General features: G+C 43.2%; 1 protein-coding gene across 2 annotated transcripts in view; it reads left to right on the forward strand.

Annotated features, from left to right (window-relative positions):
- The first annotated feature begins 336 nt into the window (after nucleotides 1-336).
- Nucleotides 337-15,088, forward strand: part of SGSM3 (small G protein signaling modulator 3) — a 43,122-nt gene continuing 28,370 nt past the window's right edge. For both annotated transcript variants that reach the window (XM_070411180.1, XM_070411181.1), the window contains exon 1: nucleotides 337-425. The gene's annotated coding sequence lies outside the window, so the exon portion shown is untranslated. The remainder of the gene's footprint in view (nucleotides 426-15,088) is intronic.

Raw genomic sequence — 15,088 nt, forward strand, 5'->3', positions numbered from 1 at the left:
ACTTAAATATTTAGGAAATGAGCATCAAGTAATTGCCCCTCCTTCCCAGAGACCGGTCGCGTCTATCCCCCATCCTGACAGCTGGTTCACCCCATTTTGCCCAGAGTTCCTCGGGCTGCAGTGCAGACGGGAGGCCGGTGGACATTGCGAGGCTAAAAATGGGCTTCGAAGGTTGTTGGGCTCTGAAAGGGGGCTCGAAAGCGGGGTTGGGGTCCTGTAAACCTCGCGGCTCCCGCCCGTCGGAGCCGGAGGACTTCAGTCCCCAGCATGCCCCTCGGCCGCCCTGCTGGGTCCGGCGCGCGTGCGCAGTGGCGCCGCCGAGCGCTGACTGGCTCCGAGGCGCGCAGCAGCGAGCCCGATACCGGTCGGCGCTGAGGTGGCGGGACTCGCGGCCGTGCGGCAGCTGGACGGCTCCTGTGGGGCAGGTGAGGGCGCGGGGAGAGGCCGACGGGGCTGGCTGGGTCTGCGGGGCCCGGGCCGGGGCCCACACATGCCCCTCGGGTTGGGACGCGGGGGCGGCTGCGGACTGACGGGCCGAGGAGGGGAGATGCACCTCCCGGGCCGCACCTCGCAGGTGCGACGCGTGATTTGGGGCCGGGGCGGTGGCGGGCAGGTGCTGGCTCTCCCGTCCGGGTGCGGGGCCTGCGGGGCGGGGACGATGCTCCGACCCGCGAGCCCCCGCGTCTCTGCTCGTCCCTGCTCAGAGCGGGGGCGGCCTCCGAAGGCGGGACACCATCCCCCCCCCCCCCCCCCCCCCCCCCCCGGCCTGTGGCTCCGCCTGGCCTCGCGGGAGGTGGGGCCGCCGGGTCCCCCGCTGAAGTGCCGGGCGGGAGTGGAGGGGCCTCGAGCCCGACGACGCACATTCCCCTCCGGCAGCTGGGAGCAGTTTTACAGGAACTGCACCGAATGCGCGGGCGGGGGCGGGGGGGCTTATTTTTTTATTTTTATTTTTTGAAAGAACGGCTGCCTGGAGCACATTCACAGCAGAAACTCTTCCTCAGGTGTAACTTGTGAACATGCGGGTCGGGGTGCCGACACGCCGCGATGTGTTTGTGTTTGAACTTGGGGACGTGAGGGTGAATGAGTCGGGGTCACCGGGGTGCCCGGGACCGGGTGTGGGGGTGAATCTCACACCCGGTGTGAGGCCCCAGGTGCGTCTGTGCGCGGGTGAGAGGCGGGAGGGCAGGTTCCCTTCAGCTCCTGGTGCTGCGCTGAGGGGGCGGCCCGGCGGCTCCTGCGGGACCTGGGGGGTTGACGGTGTCCTGGAGCATTCACCCTCTGTCTCCTTTTTTTTGGTAAATTCAAGTTCCTAATCAGACCGAAAAGAACTGAATTTTCTACTTTGACTTGTTTACTCGTAGCTTTTGTGATCCTGTTTGTGATTCTCTGTGGACACACGTGTATTTCCTACTTCCTTCCTTCCCCATCTCTTCCTTCCATGGTCAGCTGGTCACGGACTGTAGGTAACGGTCAGTGTCGCTCCTGCGCTTTGATAGCCCTTGGTGCCCGGAGCCTTTCCGTCACTGATGGCCGCATTGCCTGGCTTCCGTCCTCGGTTCCATGTCCCTTTTTAAGCGTGGAGGCGTGTGGTCCCGGAGACGGGTGGGAGTGTTTCTGTCCATCAGATACAGTAACAGGTGCCTGACCAGAGCATTCGCTTTGAAAGGCTGTGAACAAAAATCGTTTAAATATAAAAGAGCTTACTAACCTTGTGAATTTGGGATCTTGTCAGGTTGACAGGGAGGTCAGTCCGTCAGCTAGAGTAGCACCTCACAGAAATGATCCTGACACAGGGGTGAAATACTGAGAAAGGAACTCAGCCGAGAATCATCGCCTACCGTCCAGGCCATCTCTCTGGGCTTGGAGACACCTGTTGTCTTAGACACTTCATGTTCTTAGTTCTCAATGAGAGTGTTGACAGGAGCCCCAACTCTTGTACATTTATTTGATGAGGTAACATCGGTTTCATCTAGTTAGTCCCCAGATCCTCTCTGCTCCGCAGCTGGTGACATCAGTAATTTTCCATAGCAGCCACTCATGAGCTCATGCAGACTGTCCCAAGGAAGCGGAGGAGCACAGAGGGTGGTACACACAGAAGAAGCAGGAATCCGGTTTCTTTGCCATCACACAGTACACACAGACAGGCGGGAAATCTGGGCTGGAGCACACATTCTGTGGGTGAGTTAGTCCGGGCTTCCGCATACCGTAAAAAGCACGGATAGCATTCATTGAACATCTTCTGTTTGCTAAGTGCTGTAATCGTCACCGTGAGGTGTAGGCATTATTCAGTGAATTGCCTACAACTTCAAGTCTGACACACCCCTGCTCTTTCTGATGTGCTTGCTGTACTGCCTTACCAACAAAGATGTTCAAGTCTTTCTCATTCTTAGAAATGTATAAGACTCTACTGTGATCACATTTCTCCTTCAGCCTACTGCCATTTCCTGCCCTTCTCTTCCACTTAACTCCTGAGTTCAGCAGTTGCCAACCTTTCGGACCTCATGGACCACCAGTGGTCCACGGACCACCTGTTGGCGACCGCTGCTAGTTCCTTGCAGTCTGGCTTCCACCCTCAACTTTTGAAATTGCTCTCATGAGCTCCATTCAACCATTTATTGAACACCTACTGTATGTACCATCTTCTAGATTTACAGAGAGGCCAAACATGGTTCTTGCCCTGTTGAGGGACTAACGAGGAGGAAAAAGAAATTCATACATGTCAATGTGATGTGTTAACTACCGATGGAGCAATCTTTGCTCTTGGGAGTTGGGGGAGGAACACTTCCCTGAGAAAGTGACCCTGGACTGACAACAGAGAGAAACCCACATTGTTTTAGACTGTGGTGCTTGGACTGCATACATAGGGGTGTGTACTTTTAGGAGAAACTATATCAGTGAGAGATGATACACTTGAAATATACAGTATAGGCTTTTGAGTCTGACCTGGGAACTGATCCTTAATTTTTTCTTCATAATGCCTGCCTACAATGTAAGCTCTATGAAAGTAGAGTCTGTCTTTTTCACCACCTCAAGTAAGAGATCAATAAATATTTGTTGAGCGAACACTTCCTAGAACAGTGATGGCGAACCTTTTGAGCTCGGCGTGTCAGCATTTTGAAAAACCCTAACTTAACTCTGGTGCCGTGTCACATAGAGAAATTTTTTGATATTTGCAACCATAGTAAAACAAAGACTTATATTTTTGATATTTATTTTATATATTTAAATGCCATTTAACAAAGAAAAGTCAACCAAAAAAATGAGTTCGCATGTCACCTCTGACACGCCTGTCATAGGTTCGCCATCACTGTCCTAGAAGGTTGTGTTCTGCACGTGGTAGGCACTATCTAGTAATACTATGTGACTGAAAAAGTGAGGCAGGCTTTCAGTGTGGCTTGTGAGCTGATTTTGAAGTCACCATCATTTGAATATTATCACCTCTTCCTCTTTTTGACCAATTAGGCTTGTTACCTATGGTCACAATTCATAAATGAGGAGCGAGACATTCAGTACATTTCGATAGACACTGTTAACTATGTCTTCACTTCTAACATTGTGCCTCTTTTGCTGTTATAAACACATTCATGCTTTTTCTACTGTGATGTAGGGTTTTTTCTGTGCTAATGATGTGACTTGTTTTGGAACGTGAACTTCTTTGGCAAGATTAAATAGCTTTATCGATAAGAGTAACATCAGGCCTTGGCCGGGGTGTCTCAATTGGTTGGAGCGGGCTCAATTCCTGATCAGGGCACATACCTGGGTTCGGAGTTCGATCCCCAGTTGGGGTGCATACAGGAGGCATCTGGCATCAGGTCAGTGTTTCTTTCTCACATTGATGTTTCTCTCTCTCCCTCTCCCCTTCATATATATATTTCCTCTGGGAGGATTTAAAAATAAAAAAGAGTAACATCAGAAATGAGATTGAACACACTAATCCAGTTACCAGAAGGCTTGTTCTTGAGAAGGGCCTGATTTCCAATTAGGGCTAACTTTTTTTTTTTTTTTTTTTAACAAAATGATAAGAGCTGGGCCTCTCTAGATATCTAGTTAGCCTTCTAGCAAACATTCTAAAGACATGAAACAACAGATCATTTCCTCTTCTTGTGTTTGAGTTTCATTTGTAAATATTCTTAATTGGTGTGACTTGAGGTTAGGGTTAAAGTCCAAATACCACTGTGTGTTTTTTGCTTTTTTTGTTAACTCTGAACTTAGTAGAATATAGTAATTAGAAACACCTAACAGTGAAGTTCAAATTCTGGCTCTACCACTTTAAACTTTGATATAACTTCCCAATGCCTCATTTTTCTTTTCTGTAAAATTGGAATAATTACTACTACTACCATCACCATCACTCATAATAATAGTTAATATTTATTGGGTATTTACTATATACTAGGCACAGAATTTTATTATATTAACTTAGTCTTTACAACCGCCCTATATATTATTAGTATTATGCCCCTTAAAATGAGGAGACAGTCACAGAAATGTTGAGTAACTTGCTTAAGGCCAAGTAAGTGGTGGAATCAGCATTTGTACCTGGGTAGTCAGACTCCAGAGTTTGTACTCATAACCTCCTACTTCATAGGGTTGTTTTGAAGATTAAATAAAATCTATGTAATGTGTCTGACAACTACAGTTGTACTAGTCAGTGTGGTGTAATAGAAGACCGCTTTGGTAGTCACTGTGTGCGTGAGCAGTGCTTAACTGCTCTGAGCCCTGGTTTTCTCAGGTTTCTTAGCTCATTGTAAATGCTCAGTAAATATTTTCCTTGGTACCTCCCTTATAATACCTCAGTCTGTTCACTGCCACAAAGTAAATAGGGTTGGATCACCATACTTTAGGGTTGTTATGTAGTTATTTTCATATCTGCAATTGAAACATCCCCAAGTAATTACAGAGATGGTATGGCCAAATAAATGACTTAAAGATAAGATAGTTTGCAGACCTGTATGGTTTAATTATATGAGGAATAGAGACCTTATCAACTTCATTTATGATCTCATTTTAAGTACTATCTGCTTCTATGTTAATAAAAAACTTTAAATATAAAGTTCTCAGTGGCCTTTTTAGCCAGTGGGCTCTCAAGGAGCTTTTCCTCAAACATTCTTGCCTGCTGTTTTTCAGAGCTACCTGAATGTTAAGTTGCAGTTAGCTAACCCTTATTTGTTTTACTTTTACTTCTAAGGAGGTAGCTGCCCCCCTCACCCCTGGTTGTGGGAATGACAGAAGGTCCATGCAGCACCTTGCTTTTGCTTCCTAGTCACCATCCAGGTACTGCCAGGCTATAAATTTAGGGGAGTGATCCTGGGAGGGACTCAGGGAGGTAACGAGATTACCTTGGATGATTAATTATTTTATAGGAAGACCTAGAGTGGATGAGCATGGTTCAGAAGTCTGCACAGCAGAGTTTCATTTAACTGGTGCTGCTGTGCAGGAAAGGGGGAGCTGTACCTGAGCTTGTGGAATTCTGGGGTGAGGTTCCTGTTTCCATGGTCTGTTCCTCCACAGTCTGCTCTGCTTTGCACAATCACCCTCAACTCTTTTTTTTTTTTTTTAATATATTTTATTGATTTTTTACAGAGAGGAAGGGAGAGAGATAGAGAGTTAGAAACATCGATGAGAGAGAAACATCGATCAGCCGCCTCCTGCACATCTCCTATTGGGGATGTGCTCGCAACCCAGGTACATGCCCTTGACCGGAATCGAACCTGGGACCTTTCAGTCCACAGGCCGATGCTCTGTCCACTGAGCCAAACCGGTTTCGGCTAACCCTCAACTCTTGCCTAAAGGAACGCTCTCTATCTCTGGTCACAAAGGAAATATTGACTCAGGGAAGGGAAATCAGTCCTAGCCGTAAACCTGTGGGAGCAGGAGCAGGAGTGGAGCTCAAAATAGAGTCAATTATTGGAGTCATTTTGCTCTTCTGCTGATGCCAGTTTTGGGGGAGTCAGTTGAGAAATTTGGATGATGTAGTGGGTCTTTACTTGATATGTCTCTGACAATAAGGGAGATAAAGGGTGACATGAATAATAAAGATGTTTTCAAAAAGAATGACTGAGGTGCCTGGAGCAGGGAACCAGTTCTGAAGGATTAGTGCCACTAGCTGCCTTATTGTGGTGATTGTCGGGGCCCAAGTTTCGAGACTTTCTTTACATACTGTTGTTTCATTTACTTAGCACCATGCTCTGAGAGGAAGTAGGTGTGTTCCAAAGTCTGAAAGAAGTGTTCTATGGCTGGAGCATAGAGCATGCATGTGTTGAGGGCGAATGAGAGGTAGGTGTTGAGAGATGAAGCTGGAATGGTTAGCAAGGACTACTAGGTCATTCAGGGTCTTATAAGCCAAGTTATTAAATTTGGACTTTTTCCTAAGGTCAAAGGGAAGACAAAGGGGTTTAAAGAGAAGGAAATGACTAGTTGCATTTTTAAAGGATTTCTCTGGCTGCAGAGTAGAGAGTATATGGGGCTTGGGCGGGGTGTGTGGGGCAGGGATTCCAGTTGAGAGATTTGTAATAACCATGGTGGTGAGAAATGAAAACTAGCAACAAGTTGAAGAAAGAAAAAAAAAAAGGAAATTCAGAAAATATTAGGAAAAGCCTGAGAGTTGAGTGGTGGATGAAGGAGAATCCATTAGCCATGAGACTGAAGAGAGTGGGTGGGTAGGTGATAATGCCAGTTTCCTGAGATAGGGACTACTATTTTTGCTCTTTGCCTTTTTCACTTAATGCTGTATCTTTAAGATCATTCCCAATTAATGCATAAATAGCTGACCTATTCTTTTTTGACAGATGCACACTATTCCACTACATAGATGTACTGTCCTTTATTTAACCCCTTTTAATAGGTATTTAGGTTTTCTAATATTTTTGCTATCACAAGCAGTGTTGTAGGGAGTGTCCTTTTTTTTTTTTTAATTGATTTCAGAGAGGAAGGGAGAGGGAGAGAGAGAGAGAGAGAGAAACATCAATGATGAGAGGGAATCATTGACTGGCTGCCTCCTGCACACCCCTTCCTGGGGATGAAGCCCGCAACCCAGGCATGTGCCCTTGACCGGAATTGAACCCCGGACCCTTCAGTCTGCAGGCTGATGCTTTATCCACTAAGCCAAACGGGCTAGGGCGGGAGTGTCCTTGTATATGAATCATTTTGCTGAAATGTAGAATAAGTTTCTAGAAATGGAAATTGCTGGACCAAAAGGCCTGTAAATGTTTTAATACAGCTTTGCTTATTAGAGTTCCTGGCACTTAGAAAGTCTGCAAGGAATGGTAGTTATTATTAAGATGAATGTGTTATAAATGGGTTGTACGATATGTCATAGAGTGAATAGGGGCACCTGACACAACCAGAGTGGGGAGTGTCAGAGAAGGCTTCCGGGAGGCAATGCCTGGGGTTAGCCTTGAAGAATGAGAAGTCAGGTAAAGTGGAGGGCATTACAAGCAGAGGAAGCTCAAGGAGCCAGGCACAGGAACTTCATAAGGATCTTGTACATGGAGATCTACCAGGAGTTTGGTATTCCCTCCATTCAGCAGTCTACCCCTGTCATGGGTCAAGGCTCTTAAGAGTAAGTCAGGCTTTACTGAAGATAGGGAATGGCAAAGGGATCTTCCCTTGCAACAATACAGTAATGGGGTTTGGGATTATCCTTTTCTTCAGAAGCATTTATTTGGTCCCTACCCCGAGGCCTCCTCAAACCCAGATGCACAGAGTGTTAATGTCTCATAGGTGATTTTGTTGTACAGGATGCAGCTCCTTATCTTGTCTTTGGATTTCTCTTCCCCTCCCCTCTATACCAGGCCACCTCTATTTTCTGTTCTCCTCTATCTCCGAATTTCTCTTGATTTCTTTTGCTAGGCCATTGATAAATCTTTCCTTTCTTCTAATCTACGCCTTCCAAGTTTACTCTCCACGTTTAGGGAGTTTATTTTCCCAAACAAAGATAAACTCTTTCTCTGGAAAGCCTTCTGGAGCCAACTCTTAAAAAGCAATTTTCCACTCTGCTATAATTATACAATTTTAAGTTCACTTTAGGGGTCATTAGATTTATTGTCTGCTTCAACTGGCATCATATTAAACTCCATTACCAGTCATTTGTTGCTAACCTAATCTTATACTTTGATTTCTATTAACAAAGTTGACACTAAAGTAAAGAAAGCAGACTTTAAAAATCCAAATCCTCTCCCAAATGAGACAGATGTGTTAATGTCATTTAAAAAAATCTTTAGAGGGAGAATTCCTCACAACACTGTTTTTATTGCAAAATTTGCTTTTTAGGTGCTTCAATATTGAGTTTTAAAGTGTTGTCAGTTCTTTTTCCAGTGATTGGGAAACTTGTTACAGTCTTTTAAAAAGGTAAAGTAACAGATTTTTACTTTTTAGCTACTTAGGGAGTTCCCGACTTCACAGGTTGCTAAGATGTCAAATTCATGCTGAGTAGTGTAAGTAAAGTGTTAGTTACAAATGAAAGAAAAAGGGATCCTTTTCACAGTTATAAATAAGCTACTGCTAACAGTTTATACCTTTTTATTTTTCACTTTGCTTTCCTTGGTTTTGTATAAACATTAAATCCCATGAGGAGATGGGTATTTAAGTTGATAAGTAGTAGCTTTGACAGAGCAAGAGCAGGGAAGACAGAGAGGCTCATGGGTGCTGTAAGTTCAGGCTTCATTTGTGGACCTCAGAACACACTCAGGGAGGACACATTCTTATTCCTCAATGTTCTATGATACTTAAATGTAATTTTAAAAATTGAGATGTAATTCATGCACCACAAAGTCACCGTTTTAATGTATACGGTTCAGAGGTTTTCAGTGTATTCATTGTGTTGTGCAACCATTACCGCTGTCAAATTCCAGAATATTTTTATCATCCCAAAAAGGAACTCCCTACCCGTTAAGAGTCATTCCCTATTTTCCCCTTCCTGTCAGCCCCTGGCAACCACTAATCTACTTCCTGTCTCTATCGATTTCTCTATTCCAGGCATTTCATATAAATGGAATCATATAAATGTCACTGGCTTCTTTCATGAGTATGTTTTCAAGGTTCATTCATGTAGTAGTGTGTATCTGTACTTCAGTCCTTTTTATGGCTGAATAATAGCCCAGTATATGGATATACACATTTTGTTTTTCCATGTGTCCATTGATGGACATTTGGATTGTTTTCATTTTTAGGCTATTATAAATAACTAGAGGCCCGATGCACGAAATTTGTGCAAGGGGCTCAGCCCTCGCAGCCCTGGCCAGCCCTCATAGCCCCTCTCAACCTCGGCTGGCCCTCGCAGCCCTGGCTTAGTCCGGAAGGCTGTCCAGACGGTCGTTCTGCTGTTTGGTCTAATTAGCATATTAGCTCTTTATTATCTAGGATGCTGCTGTGAGTATTTGTGTACAGGTTTTATGTGATGTAATTATTTTTTTTATTTTTTATTTTATTTTTTATTTTTTTTTATTTTTCGCTAAAAGTATTACAAAGTGTATTACATAAGTGTCCTTTTTTCCCCCCCGCCCTTGACAGACCCCTGCCCTCCCTTACCCCCCAGTGTCTTATGTCCATTAGTTATGGTTATATGGATGCATACCAGTCCTTCGGTTGATCTCTTAATCCCCTCCCTCCTCCCCCCCAACCCTCCCTGGCCTTCCCACTGCAGTTTGACAATCAGTTTGAGGCAGCTCTGCCTCTGTATCTATTATTGTTCAAAAGTTTGTAATGGTCTTTATTATCCATGAATGAGTGAGATCATGTGGTATTTTTCCTTCATTGACTGGCTTATTTCACTTAGCATAATGCTCTCCAGTTCCATCCATGCTGTTGCAAATGGTAAGAATTCCTTCTTTTTTACAGCAGCATAGTATTCCATCGTGTAGATGTACCACAGCTTTCTAATCCATTCATCTACTGATGGGCACTTAGGCTGTTTCCAGATCTTAGCTATGGTGAATTGTGCTGCTATGAACATCGGGGTGCATATATCCTTTCTGATTGGTGTTTCTGGTTTCTTGGGATATATTCCTAGAAGTGGGATCACAGGGTCAAATGGGAGTTCCATTTCCAATTTTTTGAGGAACCTCCATACTGCCTTCCATAGTGGCTGCACCAGTCTGCATTCCCACCAGCAGTGCACAAGTGTTCCTTTTTCTCCACATCCTCTCCAGCACTTGTCGTTTGTTGATTTGTTGATGATGGCCATTCTGACAGGTGTGAGATGGTACCTCATTGTTGTTTTGATTTGCATCTCTCGGATGATTAGTGACTTTGAGCATGTTTTCATATGTCTCTTGGCTTTCTGAATGTCCTCTTTTGAAAGGTGTCTATTTAGATCCTTGGCCCATTTTTTGATTGGATTGTTTATCTTCTTTTTGTTAAGTTGTATGAGTTCCCTATAAATTTTGGAGATTAAGCCCTTATCAGATATGACGTTGGCAAATATGTTTTCCCACGAGGTGGGTTTTCTTGTTGTTTTGTTGATGGTTTCTTTTGCTGTGCAGAAGCTTTTTATTTTGATGTAGTCCCATTTGTTCAGTTTCTCTTTAGTTTCAACTGCCCTAGGAGCTGTATCAGTGAAGAAATTGTTTTGGCATATGTCTGAGATTTTGCTGCCTTTGTATTCTTCTAGAATTTTTATGGTTTCCTGTCGTACATTTAAGTCCTTTATCCATTTTGAGTTTATTCTTGTGTATGGTGTAAGTTGGTGGTCTAGTTTCATTTTCTTGCATATATCTGTCCAATTTTCCCAACACCATTTATTGAAGAGACTATCTTGGCTCCATTGTATGTTCATGCCTCCTTTGTCAAAAATTAATTGAGCATATTGGTTCGGGCTAATTTCTGGACTCTCTATTCTATTCCACTGATCTATATGTCTGTTCTTGTGCCAGTACCAGGCAGTTTTGAGAACAGTGGCTTTGTAATACAGCTTGATATCTGGCATTGAGATCCCACCTACTTTGTTTTTTCTCAGGATCGCTGCAGCTATTCGGGGTCTTTTTTTATTCCAGATGAATTTTTGGAGAGTTCGTTCTAGATCCTTGAAGAAGGCCATTGGTATTTTAATGGGAAGTGCGTTGAATGTATAGATTGCTTTGGGTAATATGGACATTTTAATGATGTTGATTCTACCAATCCAAGAACATGGTATGTTCTTCCATCTGTTTATGTCTTCCTCTATCTCTTTTTTCAACGTCCTATAGTTTTCTGAGTAGAGGTCTTTTACCTCTTTAGTTAAGTTTATTCCTAGGTATCTTAATTTTTGGGGTGCGATGGTAAATGGGATTGTTTTTATAATCTCTCTTTCTGAAAGTTCACTATTGGTATATAGAAATGCCTCGGATTTCTTGGGGTTAATTTTGTATCCTGCTACATTGCCAAATTCATGTATTAAGTCTAGTAGTTTTTTGATGGAGTCTCTAGGGTTCTGTATGTATAATATCATGTCATCTGCAAATAAGGACAGTTTTACTTCCTCTTTTCCAATTTGGATGCCTTTTATTTCTTCTTCTTGTCTAATTGCAATGGCTAATACTTCCAGGACTATGTTGAACAGGAGTGGAGAGAGTGGACATCCCTGTCTTGTTCCTGTTCTTAGGGGAAATGGTGTTAGTTTTTGTCCATTGAGTATGATGTTGGCTGTGGGCCTGTCATATATGGCTTTTATTATGTTGAGGTATGATCCTTCTATTCCCACCTTGCTGAGAGTTTTTATCAAAAATGGGTGTTGGATTTTGTCAAATGCTTTTTCTGCATCAATTGATATGACCATGTGGTTTTTTTCTTTCAATTTGTTTATGTGATGTATCACGTTTATTGATTTACGGATGTTGTACCATCCTTGCATCCCTGGGATAAATCCTACTTGGTCATGGTGTATGATCCTTCTGATGTACTGTTGGATCCGATTTGCTAAGATTTTGTTGAGGATTTTGGCATCTATGTTCATGAGGGATATTGGCCTGTAATTCTCTTTCATTGTGTTGTCTTTACCTGGTTTTGGTATTAGGGTGATGCTAGCTTCATAAAATGTGTTTGGAAGTGTTCCATCCTCTTGGACTTTTTGTAGTAATCTGAGGAGGATAGGTTTCAGTTCTTCCTTAAAAGTTTGGTAAAACTCCCCTGAGAAGCCGTCTGGTCCTGGGCTTTTGTTTGCTGGAAGCTTTTTGATGACTGCTTCAATTTCTTCCATCGTTATTGGCCTATTGAGATTTTTAGATTCTTCCTGATTGAGTTTTGGAATGTTGTATTTTTCTAGGAATTTGTCCATTTCCTCCAGGTTGTCTAGTTTGTTGGAGTAGAGTTGTCCGTAGTATTGTTTAACAATCATTTGTATTTCTTTGGGGTCTGTTGTTATTTCGCCTCTATCATTTCTGATTTGGTTTATTGGGGACCTCTCTCTTTGCTTCTTGGTGAGCCTGGCTAGGGGTTTGTCAATCTTGTTTATCCTTTCAAAGAACCAGCTCTTGGTTTCATTGATTTTCTGTATTGTTTTTTTGGTCTCTATTTCATTGATTTCTGCTCTAATCTTTATTATCTCCTTCCTTCTGCTCACTCTGGGCTTTTCTTGTTGCTCTCTTTCTAATTCTTTGAGTTGTAGAGTTAGATGATTAACTACCATTTTTTCTTGTTTTTTGAGGTAGGCCTGTAGAGCTATAAACTTCCCTCTCAGGACTGCTTTCATTGTGTCCCAGAGGTTTTGGATTGTTGTGTTTTCATTGTCATTAGTGTCCAGGATGTTTTTAATTTCTTCTTTGATGTCATCGGTAACCCAATCAATATTTAATAACATGCTATTCAGCTTCCAAGTGTTTGAGTATTTTGGGTTGTTTTTATTGTGGTTTATTTCTAACATTATGCCGTCGTGGTCTGAGAAGATGCTTTTTATGATTTCAATCTTCTTGAATTTGTGGAGACTTTGCTTGTGACCCAATATGTGGTCTATTTTTGAATATGTCCCATGAGCACCTGAGAGGAATGTATATTCCGCAGCTGTGGGGTGAAGTGTTCTGAAGATGTCAATTAAGTCCATCTGATCTAGTGAGTCATTTAGGATTGCTGTTTCTTTGCTGAGTTTTTGTCTAGCGGATTTATCCAGTGATGTTAGTGGTGTATTAAAGTCCCCTACTATGATTGTATTGTTGTCGATCTCTCCCCTGATACCTTCCAGGAGTTTTCTTATGTATGTGGGTGCTCCTGCATTGGGTGCATATATGTTTATCAGGGTTATATCCTCTTGTTGTATTGACCCCTTTAGTATTATGAAGTGGCCTTCCTTATCTCTGGTTATGGCCTTCACTTTGAGGTCTATTTTGTCGGATATAAGTATTGCTACCCCAGCTTTTTTTTCATTTCCATTTGCCTGAAAGATATTTTTCCATCCCTTCACTTTCAGTCTGTGTGAGTCCCTTCTAATGAGGTGGGTCTCTTGTAGACAGCAAATGTATGGGTCATGTTTTTTTTTTTTTTTTTTTTTTTTTTTTTTTTTTTTTTTTAAATATATTTTATTGATTTTTTACAGAGAGGAAGGGAGAGAGATAGAGAGTTAGAAACATCGATGAGAGAGAAACATCGATCAGCTGCCTCCTGCACATCTCCCACCGGGGATGTGCCCGCAACCCAGGTACATGCCCTTGACCGGAATCGAACCCGGGACCCTTCAGTCCGCAGGCCGACGCTCTATCCACTGAGCCAAACCGGTTTCGGCTGGGTCATGTTTTTTTTATCCATTCAGCCACTCGATATCTTTTGATTGGACCATTTAGTCCATTTACATTTAAAGTTATTATTGAAAGGTACTTGTTTGTAGCCATTTCTATTTTTTTGTGGCTGCTTTCTTTCTGGGCTTTTTATTTCTTCTTTTTACACCAGTCCCTTTAGCATTTCTTGCATTGCTGGCTTGGTGGTGATGAACTCCCTTAGCCTTTTTTTGTCTGTGAAGCTTCTTATTTCCCCTTCAATTTTGAATGATAGCCTTGCTGGATAGAGTATTCTTGGATTCAGTCCTTTGCTTTGCATCACTTTGTAGATTTCCGTCCATTCTTTTCTGGCCTGATGTGTTTCTGTTGAGAAATCGTTTGATAATCTGATGGGGGACCCTTTGTAGGTAACTCTCTGTTTCTCTCTTGCAGCCTTTAAGATTCTCTCTTTGTCTTGTACATTTGCCATCGTTATTATGACGTGTCTTGGTGTCGGTCTTTTGGGGTTCATCTTGCCTGGGACTCTCTGTATTTGTGTAACTTTTTTCTTCCCCATATCTGGGAAGTTTTCTGTCATTATTTCTTCAAATAGATTTTCTAATCCTTGCTGCTCTTCTTGTCCTTCTTGCAGCCCTATTATGCGTATGTTACTTCGTTTCATGTTGTCCTGAAGCTCCCTTAGGCTCTCCTCCTGTTTTTTAATTCTTTTCTCCAGTTGCTGTTCAGATTGAGCTTGTTTCTCTGCCTTATCTTCTAACTCACTAATTCGGTCTTCTGCTTCTTCTAGTCTGCTGTTGAAACTTTCCATGGTGTTTTTGATTGTAGCTATATCACTTTTCATTTCTTCCTGATTCTTGCATAGGTTGTTGATTTTCTCATCCATCCGGTGAATGAATTGTACAACCATCATTCTGAATTCTTTTTCTGTCATGTTGCACGCTTCAACTTCATTAATTTCCTTTCTTGGTGATTCTTCATTGTCTTTCCTCTGGGTATTGTGTCGTCTCTTCATTCTGATTATCTCCTGATGGTTCAAAGGTTGAGTTGCGTGGGCCTGGGCCGTGCGCAGTGGGAGGCTCCCACCACCCTAGTGTCACTGAAGAGCTCTGACACTAAGATGTGTGGTTGTTGTTGGTTGGTGGGAACCAGGCTCGCTCTGTGTCAGTGTTGCCAACACTCAATGTGGCCTCGCGCGTGCCCTTAGAATTAGGGACCCTGCCTGCACTGTGCTGAAATAGAGGCCCCCCTGACGCGTGTTTAGCACCAGAGCAGAGCCCCCTAGCTTGCGCCAGGAGTCAGAGTTCCCCAAGAGTTCAGTATCAGAGTCTCTGTTGCTTCGCGCAACCTCACCTTGAGAATCAGGGTCCCTGTGTGCCCTTGCACCAGGAATTGGATTCACTGGCTCTTAG

The sequence above is a fragment of the Myotis yumanensis genome, unplaced genomic scaffold (assembly GCF_028538775.1).
Source record: "Myotis yumanensis isolate MYYU_CA2020_CCGP unplaced genomic scaffold, mMyoYum1.0.hap1 SCAF_3, whole genome shotgun sequence".
Lineage (NCBI taxonomy): Eukaryota > Metazoa > Chordata > Mammalia > Chiroptera > Vespertilionidae > Myotis > Myotis yumanensis.